Source organism: Chlamydotis macqueenii, chromosome 4 (genome assembly GCF_036417535.1).
Source record: "Chlamydotis macqueenii isolate bChlMac1 chromosome 4, bChlMac1.mat, whole genome shotgun sequence".
In the NCBI taxonomy this organism is placed as follows: domain Eukaryota; kingdom Metazoa; phylum Chordata; class Aves; order Otidiformes; family Otididae; genus Chlamydotis; species Chlamydotis macqueenii.
The window spans coordinates 61,892,364-61,919,153 of record NC_141559.1 but is presented as its reverse complement, the minus strand read 5'-3'; positions in this window follow the sequence as shown (position 1 = coordinate 61,919,153).

The window sequence follows — 26,790 nt, the reverse complement described above, 5'->3', positions numbered from 1 at the left end:
TAGTTACAAGACTTTTTTTTTTTAATAAAAAAGAAGTGGAAAGAAATAAAGAAAGCAAACTCTCCTTCTTTCCCTTCACAGTCTTAAACTCCCCAAATAAAGTCAGAGGAAAAAAATCAAAGAAAACTAAAAACATGCCACTGAAAAGTCACCAGTCCCCAGAACTCTCATAATTGTAAATACTGTGTTCTAAATACTGAGTACTTTTTTTTCTTGTGAAAATGCAGACATGATTCTACTCCCACTGCAGCAATAACAAACCACAAAAGTTTGTTTAGTAGCACAGGAATAAACCTTTAGGAAACACTTTGACAATTCCTAAAAATTGTAAATATTTCTGAACCATCTGAGAACCAAATATTTAATAAATGTGTTATTATTTAAATGAGGGGGAAAAAACCCCAAAACAACCACAAGCCCAAAACCAAAGCAACATTCTTTTGCAAAACAGTATCTAGTTACTCCTTATTTTTACATTGGGTTACTTATTTCACATGTAAGTACTGAAGCTTGTGTCTCTCTCAAATAACACGTGCAAGATTTTTCTTGAAAAATGCATATTTTTGTAGAATGTGAAATGTTTCTAGAGGCTTATCTCTTGTACTGTAAACACTCAGAAATCCAATAACTGAATCATTACTTCAAACTAATTTAGCTTAGAAATATTTCTAATCTGAGTTTCATATTACTTAATGAAAGTTTGAATTTCATTGTGAAATTTAGGGTTATTTTATGAGTTTGGTTACCCGCTGCCTAAGGATATATCACAACATATACTAAAACAGAAATAAATAAATACTTTTATGGAATGGGCACTTCAGGTACTGGGTAGCTCTTACAAAAAGAAGTAGGGTGCCTGTTAACTTCTAGGTCAGGCCATATAAAATGCAGAAAGGATTGATAACATTCTGATTCTTATAAAATTCAGTGTGCATTTATGTTGCTACTGACTTTTAAAGTTAGATAATATTAAAGTTTTTTGAATAAATAGCAGAAATTATTTTTAAAATCAACAAAATAAAATAAAAATTGGCTCAAAATCAGCAAAAGATTCAGTTTTTGAACTTGTAGGTAGTAGAGCACATATATTTAATAGTAAAATGAAGGTATTTTAAAAATAATAACCTCTGTTGTTGCCAAGTATTGTAATTTTAAGACAAGAATAATGGTAAATATGAGACTGTAGTCAAACAGATTATTTAACAGAAAAAAAAATTCTACTCTGTTCTTGAAAACTCCTTAATCTATTTGACACTTTTATTTTGGAGATCAGCTGAGAAGTGGTGTTTTACAGGAGTAAGCAGAAGAAACCCGGAGTAAGACATATCAGTTGATCTATTTCTTTGTATTTAGCTAATGTTAAGGGGCAATTTGCAGCTATAGCTATCATTTTAAAATGTCTCTTTTGAAGAATGTCATGCTGGGAAAACAAGTAGAGAAACAACCTTCAAAACAGAAGATTAGTGCCCCCCCAAACACAAATCACTTATGATGATGATAAGACTCTCTTCTTTAGTCACAGTGTGAGGGAAAAGCCCGAACAGAAAGTTTTTGAAAGGCATTTGTTTGTAGAAATGTAGAATTAGAAAGAACGTAAGCATGTGCTGTATTTTGTGAGGTTTTTTTAGGCTTCTGCAATAGTTTTGGTAAATACAGACCCAGCATTTAAAGCACACAAATGTTCACAAATAATTTTATATTCTTTTCCCAACCCTTCCTTTTCTTTTGTTTGTACTTTTGTCTGGTCAGTTCAGCACAGATACTATACAATTACGTAGGAAGAAAAAACACATGTATTTCATTTAACAATGTAATTTTTTCTTTAATGTACATATTTATATTAATTTCACTGAAGATAGCTTAGCATTGTCACACCTCCAGCTTCAGTACATCTTTGACTTGCCTTTAGTGCCAATATATACAGAAAAATATATTTTAATGCATCCCTTCCTTCTTCCAAGAGAAGACACCTTTTGGTATATTTGCATACTTCTCTTTTCCTGTTGAAAAGCATTCCCCATGAAGAAACATCCACAAGGGAATAAGTTATTATTTGCACCACCATCAGCTTCAGCTTATCTGCTGCAGTGATTCACTCTTTCAATTTTCTCAGAGCTCGAAGTGGTTTACTTCATGAAGTCTGAATTTTGCTATTGGCAAGGAAAAGAAAGAGGGATGAAGGGACAAGATAAAAATTGTTTTTCCCATCCTTTTGCAAAACCATCAACAGGGCACCATTTATTGCCTTTTTTTTTTTTGTGACAAACTTATGCATACTGGGAAAGTACAGTTGATTTACTTGTTGTATGCACTTGAGGCTAAACATAGATATAAAAATTATCATAAAGAATTTTAATGAAGGGACTGTACAATATGGTCTGAAATCTATGCCTATCCAAATCCATTAGCATGGATTTCCCTAAATTTTTGTTACATTTTTCAATTATTGTTATTAAGATACTTGACATGAAATCCAGAGGAAAAAAATCAAGCTGCACTTTACAAGATATTTCCTGTTAAGTCAGTGTTGTAGACGTTCTACAGAAATGTTCAGCAGCTTACATTTTCACATAAATGTAAGAATAAGAGCCTGAGGCAATCTGAATACAGGCTTTTCAAACTTCAAAGGAGCAGTGAATGATTCTTGCCCTGCTTTGCCATCCAGAATTGGCCTAAGCTTGGGGAGCAATTAAAATTAAATAGCCGTTGAACTGCAGAAAGTGAAGATCGGCAGCTCTGGGCACGAGCAGACTTTTATGAAGTCCCCTGATTAATTCACATCTTGGTGCTGGTAAAGCAAGGAATGAAGTCAGAATGAGAACCATTTATATGGAAAGAGCAAAAAGCAGTGGCATTAACCTTGAAAATAATGAGACAGATCTTTGTTTCAAATCAACTGGTTTTTCAAGTTCTTGTTGCCACCTCTTAATAACAGGAACCCTCTGTAAAAACTTTTATCTATCAGAGATCTGACAATCTCCTCCTCAGCCTCTCTTCTGTAAATAGCCATCAGGACAGTTAAGTGTATAGACAAAGAAAACTCTGTACCAGATCTTTGTATGTGCTGAATAATGAACCTTAATTTAAAAATGAGATATTCTTTTTCTTTTTTTTTTAACAGAGGATTTATTTATCTTGTTTAATAAAAGTCAGGGTTTTTTTTTAATATGCATATAAATGAAAACAGGACTACTGAATTAAAATGTATTCCCTGACAGTTTTGAATTTTGAAGTTAAGGGATATATAGATATGTTGCAAATTTGTAAAATACTACTGGGTTATTTTGCTGCCATTGCTTCATGCATCTTTTGTTCAGCAACAAATACCAGAACAGCATTTTCAGTACAAGTTTAGAACAAAATCAACAAAATAGTATGTGTGTAAATCAGCAATTTGATAGACATAGATAAACTCCAGTGCATTTAATTATATTTGAAAGAAAGTGCATACTAATACTACATATGTCATTGCCACTTTATATGTTTTGTAAATAGTATGTGTAGTTTTCCAAGTTGTGTTTTGAGTGTTTGACTTAGGGATTATTTTGTGAAAGGAAATGGAAAACGGGAGAGACACGGAAAATTTGAGGAAGTTTTCAGGTATATTGCTGTTAAATTTTCAGAAACATGTCATTTGCTAGGATTATAGTTTTCTGGCCACTTAGGTCCTTATGGTGCCGGAAAAGTACAACATTTTATCTGTTATATTAATGACAGAGCTCCAAAAGGACACTACTCCATTGTAGAAAATGTAAATTGCATGATAACCTGTGTTTGCCAGGTACATAATCTCTTCATATTTGGCCAATTAACACACACCACCCCATTATAGCTGATATCTAACAATCACTAAAAGTATTTTTTTTTCCTGTTCTATGTTCTACCTATGCTAAACATTCTTACTTAAATTAACATTTTGCTGAAGGAAGACCCTCAGTGCTGAATACTGTAGTTGTAAAAATCATTGTGATACTTGTATTTGTGTATCAAATACTTGCAGTGTAGTACAGGCATGTGTAGATTTCCCTTTACGTCACAAAAGATGCTCTGTATTTCAAATGTATTTTACTTGATTGCTGCTTTACTCCTCTCTTTCCTGAACACACAGTCTAATACCTGTAGCTTAGTAGCCCTGTAATAGAGTATTGTCATTGCTATTAACATGTCATTAGCTTTGTACTGAGTTTACAAGGCCTCAGGTTAGAAGCTACTAAAAACTTACTCTGTCTGAAATTTCTTGACCTGCCTGTACCTTTACTTTATGTGGTTTAGCTGTAGCAGTAATTTTTGTAATTGAGCAGGTGTCTACCATGTTTTGTTTTGGTTTTGGTTTTTTTTCCTTTTGGTCATTTTGTGTGGTACAACCATAGTTTTACAACTCTAACACAATGCAGGAAAATACAGATCTGGTATGGCAGCAGAGGCCTTGAAAAGTGGAGATGCAGGATCATAGAATCATAGAATCATAGAATCTTAAGGTTGGAAGAGACCTCCAAGATCATCAAGTTCAACCGTCAACCTAACACCACCATGCCTATTAAACCATGTCCTGAAGTGCCACATCTACATGTTTTTTGAACACCTCCAGGGATGGTGACTCACTGGATGCATCATGGAGGAGTGCAGGCCTGGGATGATAGGGGTAGCGAACTGCCCTGGCACTGAAAGCCCTATGGCCATAAACAACTCACATATGATAGGTTAAAGAAATGCAGATCTACTTTAGAGGCAACAGAAAACAAATAAATACTATCTACAAATTGCAGAAGTCACCATATATATAGTAAATTCAGATAAAAGTTGGAGTTGCAGGGCAACGTGGAAAAATAAAAGGTATAAAAGCATGTCAGCAAAACATAAAAATGACCTCAGGTGAGCTCCAGTGTGAGGAAGAAGAAACCATCAACATGAACATCATACTCCATCTAGCGAAATTTATCAGGCGCTGAGTAGCTATAGCTACATACTTGAAAATCATGGTGTTAGAAAAATGAGTCTTTGCTACCCAAATATTGAAGTACATGAAAGTTTAAGTCCCTTAAGATTTTTTCATTTGGTTTACATTTGACTAAGAGCTCTCACTCTATTAAAATTTGCTGTTACCTATTTTGTGTCTTGTATGTATTTAGCATTTGTGATAGGTTTACCCTGGCTAGATGACAGTTGACCACCAAATCCACTTTATCACTCCTCTCCTCAGCTGGACAGGGGAGAAATTATAACAAAAGGCTTGTGGGTCAAGATAAGGACAGGGAGAAATCACTCGCAAGTTACTGTGACAGGCAAAACAGACGACTTGGGAGAAAAGAAAAAAATCAAATAAAAATCAGAATAGGAGAATGAGAAATAAAAACTGAGCCTTAAACGATCTTCCCCCGACAACTCACTTCTTTCCGGGCTTAACTTTAATTCAGAATTTCTTTAGCTCTTAGAATCATAGAATCATAGAATGGTTAGGGTTGGAAGGGACCTTCAAAGGTCATCTAGTCCAAACCCCCTGCAAGGAGCAGGGACATCCCCGACTAGATCAGGTTGCTCAGAGCCCCATCCAACCTGGCCTTGAATGTTTCCAGGGACGGGGCATCCACCACCTCTCTGGGCAACCTGTTCCAGTGTTCTATAACTCATATCGTAAAAAAAAAATTCCTAATTTCCAATCTAAATCTACCCCCCTCTATTTTAAAACCATTACCCTTCGTCCTATTGCAACAGGCCCTACTAAACAGCCTTTCCCCAAGGCTTTCCCCCTCTGTGAGGCAAAGGGGGATGGGAAATGGAGGCTGCAGTAAGTTTACCACATGTTCATGCAGCTCCTTCCTCCTCAGGGTGAGAACTCCTCACACTCTTCCCCTGTTCCAGCATGGGGATCCTCCCATGGGAGACAGTCCTCCACTAACTTCTCCAATGTGAGTCCTTTGCATGGGCTGCAGTTCTTAATGAACTGCTCTAGCACAGGTTCTTTTCCACGGGGTGCAGTCCTTCATGAACAGACTGCTCCAGCATGGGTCTCCCATGGGTTCATAAATCCTGCCAACAACCCTGCTCCAGCACAGGCTCCTTTCTCCACAGCCCCGCAGGTCCTGCCAGGAGATTGCTCCAGCATAGGCTTTCCACAGGGTCACAGCCTCCTTTGGGCACATCCACTTGTTCTGGCTTGGGGTCCTCCACAGGCTACAGGTTAATGTTTTCATATGAAATGTCAAGAATTTTCAAACTAGATGGAAACACAAGAAGGTATAATGAAAAATCTAATACTTCACCCTAATATTCACCTCAAACTTGTTGAAGGAAATTATCTTTCATGTAAGCTAAGACACTAGACTGATATCAGTCTTCATATAAAAGAACTGTCTTGTGGTTGTATTTTATTAAAACATCATAATGAAATATTGAATGCTGCCAGAAAGTGGTACAATATTTGCTTCTGTGAAGATTGTATTAGAATGTCAAAGAAAAAATACTTGAGCATATTTATGTACATATTTTCTCTTTGACTAGTAAATCCTGAAAGCAAGACTTGAGCTGTGATGTCATTAATATCCCTTAGGAGGGACTTGAATATTTGACAGAAATTGAAAATATCAGGAAAAAAGAGAGTCCATACAAATACATAATTTTATAGATAGCCCTATCTTCCATAAAATTTTAAATAAAAAAATATTTTAATTAATGGGCAATTAATAATTCTATTAATATTTTGGTCTAAAATTGAGTAGAAACAATTCAAAATGTATTTAATAATTCTTTGCAAGAATGTTTCATGGTGCCTTAAGTGTCATTAGATTTTATATTGCTGAGTCCTCCATTTATACCTCAGTAGCCTGCCTTTCGCTTGCAGCTCTGTAACCTTACACACAAGTTCTTGTGGCACTGCATTTTCCAGATCCTCTGTGGCTGCATTTTTTTTCCTTGTTCTCACGGCCTTGTGCCTGCAAACCCCAACACTGTTATTATTGTGGGTTCTTCCACAAGTGACTGCCACTGGCATGGATTCGTCCTTTATTCTTCCACTGTTCCTGCCTCAGTTGTAGCTTTCCATTTACATTAGGGGACCTAAAGATGTGGATGCACACAACTTCGTAAGCTGCTAGAATGTTAGCAGCTGCTCCTAACCAGAGCATTCTCTAGCCACCAATAACACTACCATAAATTGGAATAACTCATAGGGAGTTTGAGCAGGTCCTTATGGAAAGTTTATAGATGCTATGGGAAAAGTATGAAGGAGAACCACCTGCTGTGCTGGAGTGGACACCCGGGACGGAGGTGCTCACCTTGGGACCTCTATCACTCCTTTTCCTTGCTGGTTCATGGGAAGAGGATTTCCTTTCCCCATTCTACCTTATTTTGTTTTTATTTTTCTCCAGAAGTATATTTCATGATGAGAGTTAATCTATGTCATAAGCTATGGATCCAAAAAATCTTCGTGCACGTGAGCTTGCCTCAATAAATTTTGTGCGAAAACAGTTGATTTCATTAAAAATTCTGTAGAAAATTATATATATTTTTCCTTACAATTAAATGAGATTTTTTCCTCCACATAACTTGTCTTCTGAAGACTTTCTATCTTTATCTATAACTATTAAAAATATTTTTTATTAGCCAAACTCCAACTGTCAATTTCATCTTAATTTTGACTGATTTGAAAATATTCGTTTGTCTATGTCTGCGTCCATATTGTTTAGGCTATAACTGCTGCAAGTTTTAATAGGATACTTTTAGGAGGATTGTGCTTTAACAATCAAGCCAGTTAATGCCTGCAAGTCTTGTGTCTTACAGAAACAGATAATATACCTGAGGCACTCCATTGTGATCCATTATCTGCAGAACCTGAAGACATTTTTTGGTTAGAGTATCATCTGACTGTGCAAAACGGTTCGATGCCCTGAAAGCATGTCACACTGAAATAAATCAAGCAGAGAGTTTTGCTGGCATGAGCATTTCATGTTAGATAGTAGGCTGTCTGTAAAACAAGTGCAGTTTATTTAGTACGACTACTGGCACATATCTAGACTATTAAGATTGCACAGTCAGGAGATTCTGCAGTAATGTGAATGGACACTGGTAAGTTTTAACTCATAAAAGTATAGATGAATGAAAAATACACATATAACTCAAGATTAAATTCTGAAGGGGGCATAAAGGAAAATAAAACCCACAAAAATATAGCCAAGAGAGGCTGTCATAAGATCAGGTTAAATTTCCAACTTTTTTCCTTAATTTATAGATATTGTCACTAGAGGGTTTCCAGTTCTGTCACTTCCATTTCTTATTAAAATAATTGGCACTGAAACTTTTGACTACAATTTTAATACTATAATTTGCGAATAATGCTTGCAAACTGTACTATCTTAACCTTCTGAATATGCTGCTTCATTTGCTGCATTTGGTAATATTTTAGAGCTTTCTTTCTTATTCATCTCCATTTTTAGTTTGTCAGTTAACAGATAGAGAGCGTTCTAAAAAAAAATTATTAGTGTTTTTTACAGTCTCAGAGAGAACTTAATTATATGCTTTATTTTAAACAGATACTAAATACCTTTAATTATATTCTTTCACACAAAGTTTACACAAAGGGCCAAAATAATTTTATTGTTGATGAGGTACAATAGTTTAGAGACAAAAAGACCAGTGATTATTAACAGTATATAGAAAATTTTTGTAGTCTTGATTGCTTGATTGCTCTTCATGTGTGCTAGGGCAGTTGTGCCAACTGCGTACATTTTTTTTTTATATACTACAGGTTTTCCAATCCTAAAAAATGAAACAAAGGAATCATGCACTCTTGGTTCATGTTATAGAATGCACAAATTCAGTGTGAATTAATGCAAAAGTTTTTAACCAATTTAGCACTTTAAGTAGTTAGCTAATAGTGGTTTCCACTAAGGGAAAACGAAATGGGCTCTGTGATTCAAATGTATACAATTTAAATAATATGTAGATATGCTTGTTTCCTTTAAACTAGGTTGAGAAAAAAATAGGAAGTTATTTCCTTTTTCAGAGTGTCAAAGTTTGGTGTTCCAGACAGATATATGACCACTACCTCTTAATTTTTCTTTTAGTAATTTTCCAGTGCAGTGTAGAATGAGGGGGGCGGGGGAGAAGCACTTCAAGCTTTAGAAGCCTGTGAAAGAGAAATTTCTGTTATGAATGACAAAATAGGTCAGGAGCATGAACAATAAACAGAGCTTTCAGATACACGAAGTCCTTCCCCTATCCAGTTCGGTAAGGGCACATACATGCCTGTAACAATTTCTAGGACATTCTACAGTACATCTTATTTCTCTTGTTTTGGCAAGAAATTCTATGACGAAGTTGAAGAGAAGCTTTTTTTACTATAGTTTTGTCAAAAGGATTCTGTACCACAAAAAAAAAATATCTGCTTCGCTATCTCTGAGGTGAGGAGGGAGAGGGCTAAGGTTGAAAAAGATTCTAACTAGATTTACTTGCATTTATAGTTTCTTCCTAGTGATGATTTTTATGTTATTTAGTTACTTTAGAGTTTTATGCACATGTTCTCAGACTCCATAAATAATGTCTGCATTTGCAAGTAGTTGCCGAGTAAACCAACTGGGCCACTCAACTCCCATTTACTCAGACTCGTCCATGATACTTCATGCTTTGGGTGATGTTCAGAAGCCCAGCCAGGATAACTGGGATCTCCATCCCAGGCTGGACATGGGTGCTGCTTTCCTGTTTGCATGTTCAACCAGTAGCAAAGCTGAGCACACAGACACTCACACATGTATACACACAGAGACACACACAGGACACAGACTTGGCCAGCTACACAGGCTGCCACAAACAAAATGCTGCTTTCACGTGACATCTACATAATGACATAAAACATGAGTACAGATAGTCAAGTCCTCTTCATCTTCTTCAGACTGAAGTTCACTATCGTTAGCAGACATTTGGCACTCTCTAGATTCACACACATATGCACAATCAAAGATCTCGTGAGTACCAGCATAAAACCTCTGTCAGTCCAACACCCCTGGTCACATCCTGGGTCCTCTTGCCTGCCCTGCTCACTGTCTGGTCCAGTTTGGTGCTTACTAGTAAGTACACACACATTTGTCTCACAGGCACCCTACACTTGTGCATCCCCCCAAATACTAGCCTGGGCCCTGTCCCCATCTGATACCAGACCCAGGATCTCTTGTTTGCTGGCTAGTCTATCTTGAGGTTTGCTAGCAGATACACAAGCACACCTCACATGCAGCCGGCTTGGCTTGGGGAAGATACAGACACTCACGACCCCAATAGCTGGCAGCATGCACACAGGCTATGACCCAGGTCCCGCTCCAGCCTCCATCTGGATCCCCTGACTACCAGCCGTCACTCACCTCATGCACACCAGTCTCAGGGCACCCACACATGCTGGCCCCTGATCCACTCACACTGGTCCTCCCACTAGCTAGCACTGAGTCCCTGCAGTACCCTTCTACACACACACACTGGGTAGAAAGTGAGGTTACATAGAGGGATAATTAAGAAAGGATAAGAAGATAGAACAGGCTTAGATGATTAGGCACAGGGCTAAGTCCAACAAGTGTGTTGACCAGCCCCATTCTTGATGCGACCAGCTCGTTTCGTATCTCTTTATGTCTGTTCCTCTATTGTTCCTCCCCAGTTCCCTTCCCCATCAGTTTGCATAGCTCCAAGTCCAAAACTGTTTTAAAAAGATTAATAAGTATTTTAGAGAAATATTGTTTAAGTTCTTATTATGTTAGGAAGACCTTTTGGTAAATTAAGGAATAAGAATATTTTTATGGTTTTTCAAGATTCATGCTATTTGGGGATTTTAAATTCACTCAATGTAAGTGTTTCTTTCTAGTTGTCTTGTCTTTCAGCTTTTAGTTTACCACCACAATGCTGCAAAAACTAGGTGCAAGTGTTGCAAAGGGATTTTAAAAATAAAATAAAGACTTAATCAATAGACATACATTGAGGTTAGATATCATAAAGATAATTCAATACCAAATAAAATATTAACGTGCTTGGTTTGTCTGGATAGAGCTATGCACAAACATTAGTTTTGGGAACTTCGGTCAGAATAGAACGATTTTTTTTTTTATCTTGTACTGAAAAGAAAAGATTTATTACACTGGGACTGGCTCAGAGGTAAAGATTACTGTGCCTTGGTTCAAATCTATAAGAGTGCAGCAGTAGGTACCATAAGTAATAAAGAATATAAGGATTTTCCTGACATTGTTGCCTTTTCCCAGTTTCATCAGCTTAGAGGGAAGTCAAGCATAAATTTAATTCTGGATACTTACAATAAAGAACTATCAACCATCAGAGGACTACTGCTTTCTAACAAGTACCAGCATTACTTACTGAAGCTATCTTAACAGCTCTTATAGAAATACATGCATTACAAATGACAAATTTATTAGGAATGGTGCAAAACAGTATTTTGTCATTCCGTAATAACTCTATTTTGAAAATGGAAACCAATTTTTTTTTCTATGATCTACCACTCACATTTGAAGAAACATCACACTAGAACAAAATTGCAAGTACCTCTTTCCTTTCTCTTTGTAAGGAAAAGTTCCTGCTGTTTGGTCTTTCTGAACCTCTAAAGATTTTTTTTTTTTTATTTCCTCTTGCTGCACACTTAAGCAGAGCTATTTTGACTAAATAGCTCCCAAGATAACTGCAATTATAATACAGTAGACTTGTGAATAGTTTATTCTGAAGTGCATTTTGCTATTATACAAAGTACATAACATATCTGTATTTTGTAATGTGTGTTTCTGTGAGGTCTCTATATGAGAAAAGTATAACATTGATTGTCCCTGACATCATGGAATTATAAATAATAAACTGAAAGATAAATTCTGTATTCGCCATGCAAGAGCTGTATGAACATTTTAGTAATCTGTGCTGTAGTAGTCTCTAGAACAGAGAATATATTGGAGATCTTTAAATTAGATTATCAGTAAAAGTAGACACAAACCAAATTTCTAATGTGAAAAATGCTATAGTAAAAGAGTTATATTCTTGGTTAATTCGTACTTTAAAATAAGAAAAACAGCTTTAGAACAACTGAAGTAGTAAGGGCTGCTCTTGAGAAGCCTAATATAACTAATTAGTAACTTAACACAAGGAAAAGCCATAAAACCTTCTATGTTGCTTACACTTGGCAATAATTGATCCTAGGAGGAAAAAAAAAAAAAAAAGAAAAGGAAATCAACTAGGTTAAAATATCAGTACTGTAATGTTTAAATATTCTGACAAAGACAAGAATGCAAAATACATAGTGATATCTTCTCTGAATCAGAAATTTACTTTTTGTGAGTTTATTTATTTTCTATTTATTCTTAATCTGCTCTACTGGCTTTGAAGTTTTCAGCTTATTTGCCATACGTTTCTTGTGATGACTTTCATGCCTGCCTAAGCTAAACTGGTGGCACATTTATGCCACATGTAGATTAGTGTTTTAAAGTAAGTATTACAAAATTATATTTCTCTGTTGCCTATTCAGTTAGTTTTAATACAAGAATAAAGAAGCACCAAACCAAACATCAATCAGTAGAGGCCGTGAAGTTAAAATGAGAAAAAAAAATGTTTGTAAAGAGATTTCTAAAAACCAGAAAGCAATATGTATAGCTCTTAGGCACTAACAAAACATCCTCAAAAATTCTTTTCAGATTTTTAGCTAGCACTCTAAATTCTTGACTGAACATACAATTAAGACTAAAGTGACAGATAGATGGCTAAGAAAGAGATTTTCAAGTGCACTCAGGAGGAAACACACAAACAATAATCTGATCATATAGCACAAGAATTACTAATTCTTAGATAGTAAGATAACAGTGAAAAAGCAACAAAAATATTTTTGTATCTAGAACCAGTGAATAAATAACTGATTAAATTTGCCTATTAGTCTTTATGGGAGATGTTATGTTCTGCATTGCCCAAGTTAGAGTTGAATAACTTCTGTAAACTGTATGTACACTTGACTTCACTAGTTGCATGAGGAAGAAGTATTGCTTTCCATTGATGCTGGGGCCAATAATCGTTTCTGGTGAAAAAAAAAAGGTGTATTAAAAAAGTTTTGCCTAGAAAAACAAACAAACAAAAAAAGCCTTTTTTTCAGGTTTCACTTTGCGGACTGGAGAAGAGGAGGCTGTGGGGAGACCCTATAGCACCCTTCCAGTACCTGAAGGGGGCCTACAGGAAAGACAGGGAGAGACTGTTCAATAGGGCCTGTTGTGACAGGACTAGGGGTAACAATTTCAAAACAGAGGGAGGTAGGTTTAGATTAGATATTAGGAAATTTTTTTTTTTACACTGGGGATGGTAGAACACTGGAACAGGTTGCCCAGAGAGGTTGTGGATGCCCCATCCCTGGAAACTTTCAAGGCCAGGTTGGATGAGGGAGTTTCTGAGCAACCTGATCTAGTCGAAGATGTCCCTGCTCCTTGCAGGGGGTTTTGGACTAGATGACCTTTGAAGGTCCCTTCCAACCCTAACCGTTCTGTGATTCTATGATCATGGTTTAGTGTTGGAATATTCTAGAAAGAAAATTGAAAGATCTTGAGAACAACAACACAAATACTACTATGTTTTGAGAAGACATTTATCTAAATAGTTTTGTGAGATACAACTAAAAAAAATAGAAATTTAAAATATATATCTATGAAGAAATTCTGAAAAGCAGATCACTATTTTTGTGTTGATTGGTCTCAGAAATGAAAACAAGTCATGGATTTTTATTAAAAAGGAAGAACTGTATTAAAAATGTGTTTGTAAATTTTCTTCGTATTTTCATTCTAGGCAAAGATCTAATCTGGAAGAAGATTTCCCTCACACATCATAGTGTATGATTTTGACAGGAAGATAACTACAAGGTCAACACTACAAGAAAATTGTATCTCTTTTTCTTTCTTTTCATCTCACAATAAACGATAAGCAAATTGAATAGCATGAAAACCTGATGCAAGTATGAACAGAATAGGAAAATAAATTCTGATCGTTTTACCTGCATTTTTCCTAATTTTTTTTATGTATGTATCTGCAGCCCTTCTGGTATGGGTTAGCCTAGCAGTACATGTAGGCCCTGATGCTGTGGCAGATCCTGGCTGGTGACTCTGCAGGATGGCTGTACCTCAAACTCAACCTTCCACATATGGTGCTCCCCATTGCCATCCCAGCAGCTACTGTTTACACTGTGTATCACTTCCTATATGTGATGGATAGTGTAAATCCTCAAAAATCATATAATCTCTCAGTATTATCTTTGACTTTTTTTTCTTCATATCTATGACTAGTTAGAATTTGTCACTATGATCACCAGGATTTCTGTCAGAGTCCCATCTCCAGTCTCAAATGTATTACAAAAACAAAATATGAACATAGTAACTATTACAGTTTATTGCTACTTTGCTTTCCAGCTCATATTTGCTTAATCTAATCAGTGCTGGACTGATGTAGTTGTGGTGTCCTTAGTCTGGGGAGTGCTTTAGGGTAGGCTTTACCTGTGACAGATGATGTGCATTAATTCAAGTCAGAACTTCCTGAAATGCAGACAAGATGGCAGAGATGTAAGGGGGACTGTCACATAGAGAGAAATAATTTTTACTTAATGTAAGGTGAAAATTTCCTTAAACTTTTGAGACAGTTCCCTTTATTCCAGATTGAGATGAATAATGGAAGATGGCAATTTACACAAAGTAGAATGTGGTGAAATGGCTACAGAGAAAAGTACATTTCAGAGGAGAATATGCCAACAACTAAAGGCAGTAGTTTCATCTAGTGGAGAAAAACATGACAAAACTAAACATGGAGATTTACTTCACAGAAAAAAAAAAAAAAGAAAGATAACTATGGATCCATCAAAATGAAGATATTGGGCTGATTGTTGATGTAACTAGGAGGAATGTAATGGCTCATGAAATATAGGTCAGGCAGCATGATTTAATAGTTCTCACTGGTCTTGAACTTTGATGAATTGAAACCATTGCTTGGTCAGTGTTTTAACTATCTGCACATATTTTTTCCCTATTAGTTGAACTATTCAAACAGCGAAGAACTTACTGGCTGAGAGCCTGAGGCTTTTTTTTTCCCCTGGAATTTAATGAAACCTTTTCAGTTCACATGGATAGTTACTCTTTGCTTAGCTAATCCAATTTTGAAAGGTCCAAGAAGAAAGAGTAAGTTTGATGTTACTGTGATGTCCTTCAAGACACAACATTTTTTAATACAGCTGAATGCTCTTATTTACATAGTATCCTTCAAAATGCACAGTGCCAGAAAAAGTGAAAGGATTCTTCTTTCCCTCTACAACATTCAGAACCTTATGCAATTGAAACATTCACATACAGTTTGTAATGTTCATGTGTTATTGAAGTTTAATGTACCAGAGCTTTTTGCTAACAGGAAGAGGAGTCAATTAAGGTTTTTATTCTATTACAAAGAAAGTATTTCTTAAGGAAGAAAAGAAAAAGAAAAAGAAAAAAGAAAATGAGGGATTAAGGATCCTGATTTCTCTCTCATGTAAGGACATATCAAAACAGATTTATTTCACTTTCACTGGTTCCTCACCACTTTCCCTCTAACCCTTCGTCATTTGCCTTCTGGCTCGCATACTATTAAAGTCTCTTTTTACTTGATCAAACAGGAATACTGAGAAAAAAGCATTTATGGTACGTTTAAATTAAGGAACTGAGCTATAAGATGTAGTGCTTGAGTCACTTGAGAAATATTTGCAGTTAGAAAACAGGGGTATATCAAAGGTCAAAGACTCCTTTGAATGAAAATCACTTGTAACTGAAATAGTTATGATCTTACAGTAGTTGTTTTAAATTTTTAATTTTTTTTCTGCTTATCTATTCTGACTGTAGTACCTTTGAGAGTACAGTAAGGAGAAAAGACTTTACTTTATTCCCCCTCCTTTAGCTATCCGACAGCTCCTTCAACACATCCTTTTCCACAACAGCTGTTCACCAGCTTTTTAAACTCCATTTCTGGCATTGGTGATTTTGAAAAGTGGAGTTGAAAGTTTTTAACCCGACCGACATTTTTCCTATCCTTTTCCTTAATATTCCACACATACATGACAGTGTTATCCTCACCTTCTGTTGCTAAAGAGATAACACTACCTAGCTATGCTGGCCACAAAGTTAACAAATGAGAGACCGCTGTTCCCTTTTTGACTTCCATTGAATCATTGAATGACTTCGAGTAATTTTCCTGTCTTTTCTGTGACTCTGATTTATTTTAAAAGTATATTTTTTAGAGTCAGGGCAAACCTCAAGAATATATGTGTTTATGTATGTGTCTATCTATATGTAACTATATGAATACAGATATCTATATCTGTACACACACACTCAAGTATATATGCACATACATGCACACACATACACAAATACCTAACATTCACTATTAAATCAAAGGAACTATTATTTTGATCAATATGATTATCCATTCCCTTCTCCTTTGCAGGCTTTAAGAGGGGCTACCTGGCTGTGTTTATCTATTGCAAATCGATATTCTATTCCTCAGTATTATGGCTATTATGTTGCAGTTAATTACTGCCCAAATGATTTCCAAATAATTTCCCAATCTAAATACAGTGTACTGTTAGTCCTCATAAAAAGAAAATAAACCAGCAAACAAACAAAAAAGAAAATTCAGTTCTACACTCTAATAAGTAATATATTTCTATGTTGTCAGTTTAACTAGGTGAGCAGTTATGAGTTGAGATTACCTATGAGATCAATAATGTAAGAGATAGTTATTTTGTCCAAATGTTGGTCTGGAAGATTTTTCTTTCAGCAGCAGTAAAAGCAACAACAAAAAGCTTAGAGAACTTAAATTACACTAACGTTTTCTAAAGTTATTCCTTTTTAATGCAACAAAGAACCAGCTTGACCTTTTTGATCGTCTTTTGAGAATACAAATTAAATAGTTTAGATTGTTTTTTAGTATAGTCTAATGTCTATTGAAGATGAATATTTTCCATTTTTCAACCATTTTCTGCAGAAGAAGATGAATTATTACATTTTAACTATGTTCTTCAAAAGATATTTTTTTTTTTCTGATTTCCTCTGTAATGAGGACTATTTGTTACAAAATGCCTATATGAAGTCTTAATTACTTACAATCAGGAAAAAAAAAGTTAAAAGTATTTGGTCTACCAATTCTAATTGGTAACTTTCTCTCTAAAAGGGTATATATTAAACTCTTACAGGGTAAACATAGCATCATCAGATGCTATAAATTTACAGTGAGGAACTAAAAGTTAAACATGCCATTTTCAGACATATGACTGTAAGCATGTTATGAGAGACTGAATTGTGGGACTTTGTCTCAAAGCTTGCTTGCATATGACTGTAGAGCATTTGTCTCAAGGGATTGCTTGGCCAAGTGAGAAACCCTGGATAAGATGTTGGGCAAGATAAAGATGATTGCATGTAACAATTGTGTGAAGAGCAAGGCCAGAGTCATGAAGTCTATACGAAAGTACAGAAATGTGGAGACATGTAGGTGGTCAGAAACTGCAGCCCTTGACTGGGGACAAACTCCCACATGATCACCCACCACCAAAGACAAGCCCTCACTGCAATCACCTACTGAGAGGTTTGGACCCCTGGGACGTCCGTGTGACCACAGGAACACTGAAAAGTTTGGACTCCTGGGACGCCAGCATGATCGCCCACTGCAGAAGCACTGAAAGATTTGGACCCCTGGGACGTCACCCATCCATAGTGATGACTGTTATTGCAACTCTATCCCAACTGCTTGCTTGATTTCCATCCTGTTATGCTAATCTCTCCTGTCACTACTATTTTCTACTTTTGATAATAAAAGCTGTTTCAGATATATGGCATTTCACCACATTTGTGTCTCAATCTCACTTGAGGTGATCGAACCTGCAGTGAGAGTTTGGTCTATCCGCACCTAGCCTCCCAGACTTGTCTGAGGTGAGCTAGAACACAAGGGGGCCTTCCTTTCATCTGAAATCAGATCGTAACACATGTCATTATATACTTATCTAAGAAAGAACAAGATTCGCAGAACTGTGCTCATATCCTTGTGTCCCAAGAATTAAAAAAAAAATGAAGACTAAACTAAATTTCATCTTTGTACTAGGGAAACAACTATCCTTGATTATCCAAGAGCACAGTCCATTTACAGAGAAAGACTACAAATGATGTAACTGAGATTCATGGCATCCCTCCTGGCTGCTCCTGAAGAAATGTAATACCATCTCTCCCAGGTGACGCTAGATCTGAATAGTTCAAGACACTCTCTCAATGTTAAAGCTTTCTTCAATAGTAACAAGAAAAAAAAATGCTCATGCATAGATCAATTGACATTTTATGACTGACAGAATTTCATGCTGTTTTTAAAGTACCACATGTTCCATAATGTAGAAATAATGCCTATGAGTGATAACCTTTTAAATGGTGTACTAGAAAGGATAGACATCTAGATTCCTAGATTCTTATTTACAGCTTGAATATCCTACTTCATAAGTTCATAAGCAAAATTTTTCTTTTCCCTTTATCAATGAACATATACCTACATTCCAGCCATTTTTGTAAAACTCTGCAAAAGTGACTAAACAGAAAAGGCTTGCTTTGTTTTGAAGATTAGATTTACTAGTAGTAAAAATGTTTTATTTTCTACTGACACTTCGCCCCCACTCTCGAACAAACTGCAAGTTTCATAGTTTCTTCTATTTGTACCTAATGAAAAAAATATCACATAATGACAACTTTGGTTTGTTTTCATTGAAGTTGCTAGTTAATAACATGTGGGGAAACACCTGCCTCCTTTGCAATCACCTCACTGTCTGAGTGACTTAATTCAGATCATCCTTTTGTGGTTTATTTTTCTCTAATACTTTTCACTTAATTATTTTTATTCTTCCATCATGTATGGAGGATGCTCTTAAGCTGTAAGACCCTCAGCTAGGGTTAAACGCGTGGTCTCATTGCCAGCACAATCACGGAAATCTTTTGTGTTTTTCAGCAAGATCGTTGAGGGAGGCTTTATCTCAGTTAACTTTAGACTATTAACTTCAGTCAATAGAGACGGTGTAAAGAAGATCCAGTGGGCAATTAGCCCTCTACTAACTTACGACTTAAGATAGGAAAAATTATTTTTGTAAAAAGGCCTCTATCTCTCTCAGCTGACAATGAGAAAGATATTAATGCCTGACTGGACTTTCAAGTGACTAAAGTTAAGGTCCCATCCTTCTGTTTATCTTCTTTTCTTAAGGAACCTGATTATTGATCAAGAGAAAAAAATGGTCTTCCAACTTGGGATCAAAAGATTAGAGAGATATTTTGAAGAGATTCATAGCTTCTGTCTCAGCTCTTCATCTGTAAAATGATGATATTTTTCCTACAAGCACAAAAGAATTGTTAATAAATATTTATAACAATTGTTAGGCAATCAGAATTATATTAAGAAAGATGTAAAAATGCCTTGATATACATTATCAAATTTCTTCTAAGATTATTTGAGTTTAATTTTAACCTCTTTTTAATAACTATTCTATCCTACTACCCTCCACTTAATATTTGCATTAATATTTTAATGTTAACTTTTATATTAAAAACATTTTCTTTAAGTCATGAAAATATACATCAAAAGTAGTTCTTATTTCTGTATCTTTCTTCAGAACATAATTTAAATTTTTTATTAATAGAATTCACCACTGTGATGTCATATTAGAATATTTGTATTAGCATTTTTTTCTTAGTTTACTTTTCCTATGAAAAAAATTCTCTGATGCTAGTGGAAATAAGTAATTCAAATATGTCTAGGAAATATATGTGAGAATCATCCTGATCACTCAGTTTTATTCTTGAACCATCTAGTGAAATATTTCTCATGGTTATATCAATTTTGTTGTAAGAAACACCAAACTGACATTATGGTTCATATCCAACGTAAAGTAGAAAACTGGATAGTTCAACTTAAGGTTGCCTTTTAAAATATCAAAACAATAGTATTGTAATAAAATCAGAACTGAAATGCAGTGGTGGATTCTTCTTTTCAGCTTATCTTTCTGGGCTTGACTTCTCACCTAGCCAGCCTGACCTCTGTGCCTGGCAAGATCATGGAGCAGATTCTCCTGGAAACCGTGCTAAGTCACATGGAGAGCAAGGAGGTGGCTGGTGACAGCCAATATGGCTTCACTAAGGGCAAATCATACCTGACTAATTTGATGGCCTTCTATCATGGGGTTTCAGCAGCAGTGGACAAGGGACAAGCAACTGACATCATCTGCCCGGACATGTGCAAGGCATTTGACACTGTCCCTCATGACACCCTTCTCTCAAAACTGGGGAGATATGTGTTTGATGGATGGATGACTCAGTGGATAAGGAATTCACTGGATGGCCACACTCAGAGAGTGGTGGTCAACGGCTCAATGTCCAGGTGGAGACTGGTGACGAGTGGCGTTCCTCAGGGGTCTGTATTGGGCCTGGGCCTCTTCAACCTCTTTGTCATCAACATGGACAGGCTGAGAGAGTTAGGGCTGTTCAGCCTGGAGAAGAGAACGCTCTGGGGAGACCCTATAGCACCCTTCCAGTACCTGAAGGGGGCCTACAAGAAAGATGGGGAGAGACTCTTCAGAAGGGCCTGTTGTGACAGGACTAGGGGTAATGGTTTCAAAACAGAAACAGAGGGAGGTAGGTTTAGATTAGATATTAGGAAATTTTTTTTTTTACACTGGGGATGGTAGAACACTGGAATAGGTTGCCCAGAGAGGTGGTGGATGCCCCATCCCTGGAAACATTCAAGGCCAGGTTGGATGAGGCTCTGAGCAACCTAATCTAGTTGGAGATGTCCCTGCTCCTTGCAGGGGGGTTGAACTAGATGACTTTTGAAGGTGCCTTCCAACACTAAACATTCTATGATTCTATGATTCTATAAAGTATAAAAAAAATACTGTAGTGTGTGAAGGTGTTCTGAGAACATAAATTCAGAAAGTTACTGAATAATTTGGCAAATATTTTTAAAGCTTTTTCATACATAATATACCTTCATTATATAAATAATTGGTAATCTTTAGTAATATTTTGTGTAAGAAAGTTGTATATTACATCTAGAATTTTTTTTTTATCTTTTTAAAATTTTGCATTCAGCACTCAATATAACCTGGTCTTTTTTTTTTTTTTTTTTTTTTTTATGGACACCCTCTTTCTTACATATACATTAAGAAAACAGGGTTCAACAAAATATAAAGCATTAATCTCATGTCCTAATACTTGACAGAAGGTTCAAAGCCTGAAAAAAACCCAACCCACAATACAACAAAAAAAACAAGCCCACCATCATCCATATATTGCTACATGTAGGTGAAAGAACTGAAAATGAGGACTTGTTTAGTTCCATTAAGCCTTTTTTTTTAATGTTTTCTTGTCGTAACTCATCTTGCTTCAAAATTTGTGCCATGCATTAAAAACCAGACAACAAACAAATGACCCTGAGACACACAGCTGGAATATAATGTAAAACTACATTAGATATTAGAAAATATTACTAAGGGGTTTGAGTTGATTCAGTTCAAAGATCATGTACCAATTTTTATCACCATTACTAATGGAAGAATATTTTAGCCATTGAAAAGAAACAAGTACATCAGATTTTTAAGATGCAACAATTTTTAATATCTCTGTGCATCTCGAATTTCAATGTCTCATAAAATTGTTTTTCTTGTTATTCCTTCAGTTTTGAAGGAAAATTCTTCAATTTTTTAAGCTACTACTCTTCAGTGAATTCAATAACTGAGTATAAATGCAAGTCTATCACTTCTGCAGATGTACCTAGAAACAGTTGTTATTGAAACTACATACTAAATTATCCATTAATAAACTGTTATGGAATGTAAAACGTGAGAGCATCTGCTTCATTCAGATCATTAGATCAAGGACTTTTTCAGTTCAAAGTGAGTCGAAGTGATAAATGAAGGAGACACTAATCTGACAGACCAGTGATAAGGGTGAAAACAACTGAAAACCAAAACTCTTGAAATGGTTATTGGTGGTCCATTAAGAAACCCCAGGCTTAACTTTGGAGTCAACCTGTACTGTGTATCTGGCAAGAACGGGAAAGTAGGAAAATACAAGTATGAAGGATAGTTGAGGAGGGCTGCGCCACTGTGCAAAATTTACCAAGGAATGTTCAGGGAAGGGCCAAATGGAGAGAAAAAAAGACAGACTAGGGACTAAAAAAGGCAGGAGAGACTGATAAGAGCAGGGATAAGAGGGGCCAGTTGTGTGTATGCAACAGCCAGTCAGTACATTTTTCTGACCAAGCCCTATGCTTAATTGTCACAGTTTATCCTGTCTTCTTACTAAATTCTTTCTAAACTATGTTTCTGTGTAGTCTCACTCTTTGTCCTATGTGTGAATGGTCAGACAGCAACTGGGACTTTTGGTGAATTCAGAGCTAGCAACTGGAGTGATACCAGGGGTGACAGGGTCTGTGTGCCCAAGGTGCCAGCAACTGGAGTGGGACAGTAAGTCACAGGCCCTTTGTGCCTGAGTGTCCACAGGTGGGAGGAGAGGAAGGTACTTTTTCCCCAAACTTGGTGGACGTGTGTGTGGCAGGTGGAAGTGTGTCTAATTTGCTAGTAAACTTCAAGCTGGACTAGGTGGCATAGGAGGACGCAGGTCCAGGCAGAGATACCAGGCAGGGAGAGTGTTCTTGGTGGCATCTGGGAGGATTCACAAGTGTGGAGTGCCTTTGAAATGAGTCTGTGTTTGGCTAGTGAACATCAAGCTGAACTAGCCTGTGAGTAGGACACCCATGGAGTGAGTAAGAGGGCTCAGGATCCAGGCAGTGGTATTAGGTAGAGGGACTGTGCTGATATTTGAGGGAACCCACAAGCTTACGAGCCTAGAGGGTGAGTGAGTGTACATGTCTATTTTCACCAGTGAACTTTAGTCCTAAGCAGCTGGAGAGGAGGAAAGGTTCTTGGCTATTTGTACTTATGTTTTTAAGGGCTTGGCTATCTGTACTTGTGTTTTATGTGTGTCCTGCTGGTACCATGTTTGGGGATTGTGAAAGGCAGTGTCCTGTCCATGGTTGTCATTGTAGCCAGCCATGTCAGCGTCCCCTGCGTGTACAGGAGTGTGCCTCTGGGATACACACTCAGCCTCTCTACTGCCTGAGCCTCCAAACAGGAGAGCAGCAGCTGCATCCGTCAGCCTGGGAGAGAGACTCCTGGACCTCCAGGGACCAGGCGAAGCTCCAGCAGCCAGAACAGAGCAACACCTGGGTGCCAGAGCCTGCCAGAGTCAGAGGCCTTTTAACATCCTTTAGCAGAAACATGTCTCAGGCTCACACCTATTATAAATGCCTAAATTATTCCTATATAGCAGAAGCACTATGGTTTGATTTCAGGATCAATATTCTAAGCAAATATTCACCTGTTCTCTTATTTGCTGAAATTAAAAGCTGTTAATAAAAATTGTTTATGTAAAACTTTTTTTTTTATTAAGTTATTTGCATTCCCTTATGACACCATCTTCACACTTGATAGAAGACAGAATCTGACTAAGCATAATATTTTTTAATAATTTCAGTATGTTCTACTGAGTATTACTGATGATTAAATCATACAAATCTGACACTTTTTGTGGAGGCATATTGTAAAAGCGAGTGTTGCACTGGAATAAATTATTGAGAGATGTATGTCATTATGCATTCAGCATGCATGAAGGAAGTGTTTCTAGGTATCATGTTAATCCAGGTCAAGGAAGGACAATGAAGGTCAAGGAGGCAGAGTCTTAAAAGCTTTTTATGGTATGAGTTATTATAGTGGAGTCAATAGGATCTGCAAAGTGAGCAATGATACTAGAACGTTTCCTGAACAAGAGGCAATCATTATAATATCTTTGTGGAAAGAAGGCTAAATTATTCTTCACAGGCATAAATCATTGTAATATTCTTGACAATTCCTATTCTAATTAGCATATTGCACTTACTGCTTTCTCTATAAAGCAGCAAGAAAGTATATTCTGTGGTGGTTCTGGAATGAAGCACTAATGTCTCTCACAGAGAACAGAAAGTAGAAAATGAGTGCTCTGAAGAACTATGCAAAAAAGCACAACAAGGCACATATATTTCCATAACTGAAATAGATTATTATTATCTCCTCCTTTAATAGACATTCTTTATCTTTTTCTGCATATTTCAAGCCAAGATTGTGTATGTGATGACTGTGATCATGAAATCATCATGCAAAACAGACCACATACTTACCAAGTGTTTTAATACCACGTTATTTTCAAAAAATGTAAATAAAGCTTTAAAGCATAGATTGAAAGATTTTTCTTTTTTTTGGTGATCAACTTAGTCTAAACTTCTAGCATAGCCAATAAGTTTATTTTTACTTCCATATAACCCAAAGTTTATATAAATAAAAAAGACACTAAATTTAGACATGAAGAACAAGTTGGTGTCATATATTAGGTAATGCACTACAGATTCACTTAAAGTTCAATAGAAGAATGATTAATTTTGAAGAAAAATATTAGCTTTTTAAGTATGTAAAAAAGTTCTCAGAAACATTACAGATTTTGATAAGTTATTTTATTTATTTTCATCATAGATTTGAAAGGTAAATAAAATAGGATCAAAATATATAACAGGTGAAGTATGAAAATAACATAACTTCTGTGTTCTTTAATAATAAGGAAGCGCTTTAAGATGTGCAAAATACTTATGATTTCTACACTGACTTTTTATGAATTTTAGTATCAACACCAGCTTAACTTTAAAGGTAACATCTAGCATAAGATTAAAAAAATAAAAAAGAGTAATTTGTAATTTTACCTGTATTATTTAATTGTTGAAATGAGGCAAAAGTATTGTTCAGAGATGAGAAAGATACCCATTTTATTATAAAATTTTGTTAAGCCAAATCATTGTGAATATTTGTAATAAGGTGAAAAATTGTTGCTGTTCCCAGGGATATTGAAAATGTACAATGCTGAGATCTATATTTTTGCCTATTTACCAACATTTAAATATATTGTACCAGGAAGTCACATGTAGACTTCAGATAATAATGATTATTAAGTACAATCACATTCATTTAAAATGCAAATATCAGAGAACATTGTGTTCACCAGAGAAATAAAACAAGACTTTCTGAAATCATAATGAATTTTTTTTTTTTCACTGAGAATTTTTGCAGCTCTCTTAAAGAGGCAATATCTCTCTACTTGGACAGGTGATGTCACACAAATGTCTCATTTCCTTTTTTTTTTGCTAATGAATATGCTTGTATTTCCATCTCTGATTTCTCTGCTCTGTCAGCATTTTTGTGTTCGGTAATAAAACATAACTTAATGAATGAACTTTGACATCATGTTCTACTCATTAATGTTAAACACACACAAGAATTAAAAGGTTTGGGGTTTTTTTGGTTGTTTGGTTAGGTTTTTTTCCCTTTTTTTAAGAACCAATCTCACAAGAGCTTCAGAATCCTCAGGAGGAAACATGGAGAACTTCTTATAAGGGAAAGAGTACAAAAGGAAAATTTAATCTTACATTATGCTTTGGAGGGATTTTTTTTTTTCTTCCCTGAAACATTTGCCTTCATATCCACAATCCACAGCTGTATTTTTCTGTTGAATAACAAATACTAGTTATCCTTCTAAAGCTTATCTCACAACTGTGATGCATTATGGCTGTATTAGACTTGATATATTAATGTTGGCAGGATGATGTTTTAGATAACATGAAAATAGTTAAAAATAATGTAACAGCAGTGCTTCACCTGCCCTGAATCTCCAGATCTATGTCATTAGTGAGATGATTCAGAAATAAAATAATACTTATCCAAAATTCCATATTTTTTTCAATATTTTTCTGCCTACAACTAGAACTGGATATATGTTCAATGAGACTGTAACTACCTTGACTTTTTTTCAGTCTGAATTGGAAAAAGAAACACTCCTTTTTTTTTTTCTTTTTTCCAAACCCCACATTTCTATAATGAAATAATGATTAGGCGCCCTCTAAAACTTCCTTGTAAAAGCATAGAAAAATGTATGCCAATTTTGTCTTAATTTAGTATTTCACTCATATGAGATTAATGTAGAAATACATTACTTTAATGTAATAGTCTGAGTGAATTGCATCAAAACAAAAAGCTGAAACAGAATATTTTGACGTTATTTAAATGAAGCAAGGATATGAAACAATTAGATTGTAGTTTTTTCACCACTTTCCAAATCAATATATTTATGTGAAATGTTGCTTTCTCAAGAAAATGACACTTATCAACCAAATTTAACAATATTTAATTCTGCATTAATCTAAATAATTTCTTCTCAGTTTTGTCTAGTGCATGGAACATTGGATAAGAAATTAAGAGACATGAGTATTTCTGTATTTTTTACCATTTATTACTTGTGTGAGAATACAATCCATCAAGGCATCTTTCTTTCACTTGATAGTCTTTTTTTTGTTTGTTTGCCTTCCAAAAGAGTTGTAGAAAAGAACCCTTCTCCCTCTATTTCTGTACAGCAGTTACAACATAGTGAAGTACAACTATGGAACATATATAATAGAGACAACAAGTATCACAGAATTGGCTTTGGTTTGTCAGAAGTGTAGCAGGATTTTGTCTTTGTCTTTTTACCCTTCATGAGTGCTTGCAATTCATTCAGTATATTTAAAGTTCAAATTGTTCCTTTCACTATTCAAAGCCCCGTATTATGAAAGGCTGTCTCATAAGCAAGCTCTCAAAAATCTTTTCTCAGCATATTTCTGTCCCTCTGGTTACTTCCTCTGTTCTCT